The sequence below is a fragment of the Aulonocara stuartgranti genome (genome assembly GCF_965226115.1).
Source record: "Aulonocara stuartgranti genome assembly, chromosome: 15".
Lineage (NCBI taxonomy): Eukaryota > Metazoa > Chordata > Actinopteri > Cichliformes > Cichlidae > Aulonocara > Aulonocara stuartgranti.
In genome coordinates, this window is record NC_138951.1 from 38,506,446 (window position 1) to 38,512,284 (window position 5,839).

Below are 5,839 nucleotides of genomic sequence, written 5' to 3' on the forward strand. Positions count from 1 at the left end.
CTTTAAACTAGGCTGGAGCCTACTTTAAGATGCCATATGGCATAAAGGCTGAGAGGCAGGACGAACCGTGTACAGAGTGCCAGTGGATACGAGGATTAATGCCCCATTCATGCTCATATTTACACACCTACGACCAAACTAGAACTACTGGTTAACCTAACACATACAGATGTCTTTGGGAGGGCGTCTAAGTACCCAGAAAGGTCCTGCACAGGGAAAAATGGAAACTGCACCTAGTCAGGCTCCAGCTAAGGGTTTGAACCCAGAACTTTCCTGCTGTGAGGTGACATTTCTAACCACTGTGCCGCCTCCTGAAGGAGTATGAGCTGTAGCTTATCCGCTCCAAGCTTCGGCATGTTCTCCGGTAACAAGTGGCTAGTTGAGTTGTCGTTGCCTTTCAATCAGCTCAAAGCAATTAGTCCACTCCCCTCTGACCTCTGACACCAACGAGTCATTTTCAATCACAGAAATGCAATTTACTGGACATTTTCTTCTTTGCAGTCTATATAAACCATACACCACACACAACAAACCATAGTGATTGTTGTGTGTGGAGGTCGCAGTGGATCACTAGTTTCAGAAACACTCAGAACAGTTTGTCTGGCTCTAATAACATTTTCTTCCCCATCCTGATTCTCATTTTAACCTGCTGAGTCTATCAGCAGTTTGCCTTCACCATGTCTACATGCTTGAGTGCGCTGAACTGCTGCCATGTGATTGGCTAAATGACATATTATAAAGCAGCTAAACAGATGTTCTTATGAAGTAATCTGTGAATTTGTGTAGCAAATGTAATGTATATCTAACAACATAGTAACTGAAATGTGCACAAACTCAAATAATATCTTATGTCATGATTGCTTAATTAGGCCTTTTTACTTGGTGTAAAACTCAGAAATCGTGTCATTTGACATATAAAAATGGCTGAAGACTTGATGCTGGGGCAGATGGGGGCTCTAGTACTTATCACACACAGGAGTAGACTGACATAGGGCACGTTCTCACCACTTGAAATCCTCTGTTTGATTTAGCCAAGGTGTGACACCTGGATAGAGCATGCAGGAGGCAGGACATCACACCCGCTAGCTTTGAATTTTCTGAATATATTATCTGCTATTCTCCCATATTGGCTCAGTCAGACATTAAACAGACTTTGTTCAGGGGAGCAAGTGCTGCAAAGACTGCTCAAAGATATTCATCGACACACGCAGCTCTGCCAGCTAATGCCTAGAAAGGCTCATGGCTCCCGTGCATGTGTGAAAACGGCTATAGACAGCCATCCCCAGGGGGAGAGGGGAAGACAAGGAAAACAAAGCCTGATGAATTCATCGCCACAACTCTCAACACAGAGTCTGTCAGTACAATGTAAAATGCAAACGCACGACCTTAAACGCAACCACTTAAACCCATCTGGGAGCGTGGAAACAAAAGATGAACCCTCGGCTGAAATTGCCCTGTCAAATAGGAACAACATTAATCTCACACAGCTGACATAAGCTTAGATCTTGTTTGATTTCAAAAAAGAAAACAAGGTGCACAGAGTGCATTATGGGCTCATTTCATCCCCCTTGTGTACTCTAAAGATGTCATTATGATCTAAGACAAGAGTTAGGAACAAAAGGCAGAGATATGAGAAGAACACACTGAGAACTAAGAAGCCGTAATAACATCTGGTGCATCTTGGACCAAAAAAGGAGATTATTTGGTTAATCATGAAAGGGGCTTATTTTCCTGTCCTACTTTCAACATTTCGGCATCAAAGAGACAAGCTGGGTCCTTCGTTATAGGCTGTGACTGATGTCAAAATGTCCACATGAGGGACAGGGAAACCAGCCCTGCTCAGACACAGACCCAGACACTGGCTAAAAATAAATAAATAGAAACATAAACATTTACAATACCTTTATGCTAAACTATAGACTAATTAGTCTTGCTAAAACCAGCGAAGCAAGAGAAAGCATGGTTTCTTCTTTGCTATCTTTTAACAACTGTGTTTTTGAGTGACTATTTTGCATTTTGGTCATGTAAAATTAAGTTACATTATACATAATTACAATGATGCACTTTACTGACTCTGCAGACGCGCATAAAGATAGACTACAAAACAGGATTGCATAAAAAACACTCTTGCTGCTATAAAAATCAAACCATGGTACAAATATGGGGGCTAAAAGCAGGAGATCAGGTAGGCTTGGGGCTTAAGAGGTTAAATGTCTCGTTACCAAGGTTACCAGTAAAACAAGGCACTAGTGCAGTGGTGAGTTTTCTTGTCGGCTTTTCACCATAAAGTTTTGTTCATTTCTTTGTTTCTTTGTTAAGCCACACAAGACATCTAACACAAGGCATGAACCGCTGTTACATCTGGTGTGTTGTTCACAACAGACAACTTGGCAAAGAAGTTTTAAATTGAACTTTTAGACACTTCGTTACACTTTGTGTTGGGATCTTGTCAAAATTGATGGATTTATGAAAGCAGAAAACTAATGTCAGATTTTCATCCAACCTTTAGTACAACATCTGTTTGACAACAGCTTTATTTTTTTAGTATGAAAATGATCCCAAACACACTGCCAATGCAGTAAAATCATACCTGGAACACTATCCTCCCCCAGAGCCTACAACATTATTGAAGCAGTGTGGGATCATCTTGAGAGAACAGAACAAAAAGCAGTCGACATCCAAAGAATTATATTTTAATTCAATTCAGTTTTATTTATACAGTGCCAAATCACAACAACAGTTGCCTTGAGGTGCTTTACATTGTAAGGTAAAGATTCTACAATATTGCAAAGAAAACATGGCCCCATATGAGCAAAGCTGTGGCGACAGTGGGAAAGAAAAACTCCCGTTTAACAGGAAGAAACCTCCAGCAGATCCATGCTAAGGGAGGGGCGGCCATCTACTGCGACCGGTTGGGGTTAGGGGATGAAGACAGGACAAAAAACATGGTGTGGAAGAGAATGTAAATAACTGAATGCAGAGAGGCGCAAAAAAGAAAAACAAGAAGAGCTTTGAATGTCCTTCAATAACACTGGAGAACTATTCCTGAACACTACCTAAAGGAAACTTGTCTGAGAAAGTTCAGGATGTGTATTAAAGTATTAAAGAGCTGACGGGATGGCTCAAGACTTACACAATACTCATACTGTGTATGGATTTGTCTTGACTGATATGATTATGAGTCGTGCCAAAAGCATCTCTGTAAAGAAGCTCCTAATCCTCATAAGTGTTTCCCTAGATACCTCTCTTTAACACACTCAAAGATTACCAATTTACACAGCCTTGTCTCTGGCTAACAGATAATGGTAGAGATCATGGTTGCTGTAGAAACCAGACAATATTTACCTCTCTTTAACACACTCAAAGATTACCAATTTACACAGCCTTGTCTCTGGCTAACAGATAATGGTAGAGATCATGGTTGCTGTAGAAACCAGACAATATTTCAATAAACTCTAAGGTGAAGGAAAAATGCACCTGTTCCCTGTGCCCTACAAACAGCCATCTATAACAAAAAAGAGTAAATTGCTCTCTGTGGTAATGCTTCCTCCTTACGTTGCCCTCTGGGAATGTAATGTTTTGTAAATTGGCATCTAATCTTTCAATTCAAAGGCCATCACTGATGTCCTGTATGTATCGAAAATTGGAAAAATGAAGCCTGACAAAACCACTTCAAGGTTGTGCTCTGACCTTCCTTTTGTTTGGAGAATTTGGTGCTGTTCTTTGTAATAACGTCTGTCAATCAGGAGACAAAGTAAGCAAATAAATGAAAAAAGCACTCAGCTTCATTGAATTTACATGCACATTGCATTCACCTGCATTGCAACTGGGGCTACCAACCATTTAACCACCACCAGCCATTGCAAGTTAAAGACAGAGCTTAGAGTTGAGTGTTTCCTGATATCACCAGGAACAATCTCTCATAATTAATCTGCTATTAAGTTACAAGCATCTACTAAAGCCCTTTAGCAACTCCCCCCCCCCCCCCCCCTTTTTTTTTTTTTTGAAGGCTTTAATGTAACAGACAAAATATGGAGAGGATTCCTCAATAACTCTTCATTACTAAATAAATATACTTATAATATGATTTTTTTTATTTGATATAAACTGTACATCTGTGTCCCTCTGTAGTCATAAATGGATTGGTTCTTGTATAGTATTTGTCACATCATTCCCTCACACATTCATCCAAACACTTTTTCTATGTCTATGTCTTTTTTTTCCTTATCTTTCTACTGTAAGAGCTTTCTATTCTATGCAGTGTCTTACCCAAAGATAGTTTGGCATGCAGACTGGAGCAGCCATGGATGAAACCACCAACCTTCCAATTAAAATACCCACTGATTTACTTCCTGAGGCACAGCCACCGCTTTCATCTGTTCGCCTATTCATCCACCCACAAACTCCTACACAGTTGAGCTACATCTGTAAATGTACATGTGTGTCAGATCTATGTCGCAGACTGGAATCCCTTTGTAAACATTCACCTAAACCTTCTACAGAAGCTGCACCTCCTGAGATATGTAGCTACACGCCGGGTTGAATGGCCTTCCACTTGAATGGTGTGGAAGGCTGCAGTGTAAGGATGGAATGATTACTACATAAGGTAGGACGTAGATTTCCTGCAAAATTCTAAATCAAGCGTCGTGCTCCTGAAGGTTACTAAAGGTACTGTTTAACTCATACTCTAATGTCACCGTATTACCAGTGGGCTAAAATGACCCATTTTCAGCATTATTGCAATAATAAAATGATATAAAAGTATTATATTGTTTTTACTTCACAACAAAAAAAATCTAATTCATACCCAAAAAAGCTAACTAATATATCGTATTATTATTATTATTATTGAAGTCTTCACATTGGTTGACAAAACCACCTAACAATGAACTAATATCACAGTTATACAGAAGGACAGGACACAGCATGTACTCGTTTTAAAATTGTTACCTGCTGTTTTGTGTAATTATCCCTTTCATCTAGTTTTTAAGAGAAAAGCAATTTCACCTTGAATGCATAATTATAAAGCAAAATTGATTAACCATCACCTCCTGATTAAAGGCCGAGAGAGAGAGAGAGAGAGCAAAAATGCTTATTTCACTCCTTACACCAGATTATCTTTAAGATCATATGCAATGACAGCAATGTAATTATATTAACTGCATTAACTGTTCATTTATTTGTAACCACAACTGACAAAGTTTCTGTTGCATTAGTACAATTTAAGCCTAGCAGTGTCATTGTTTATTCAGAAAACACTGTATTAAAATAAAATAAATCATTAACAGAATCATAATTTTAATATATAAAACAAAAAGAGTGTGGAGGCTGTGAAACAGAGCTATGACAGTAAACAAGAACACCAAAGAAACATGCAAGCCACTTCACAACACTTCAAAGTCCCATTAAGACTCACACTAGCTGATTAATCAGAGGTTTTAGAAAGAAAGGACTCGTGTTGGAAATATATTTGCCTGTATTTATATGTACAGTACACTGTGTGTTTTTTTCTTTTGCAGTCTGATAAGCTTAGTACATTTTAAGATTGACCCTGATTATCATCCTGTAGCTTAAGGTGTCAGAAAGACGGCTCTGTTGTTGGACATGAGCTTTGGTTATATTTCTGTACTTATTCTGTAATTGAGAACGAAGTAGATACAGAGCAGAAAAAAAGGTGGCTGGTCTTTGTTTTGTTTGTTTGTGTTTTTTGGTTTCAAAGCAGGTCAGGATTGTTCAAAGTCCAAACATAAAGCAACTCAAAGAAAAATCATTTTCACCAGAAACCTTGATGAGTGACTGCAGCCAATATTCTCCTACAGTAACAGCGGCGCATCGAAGC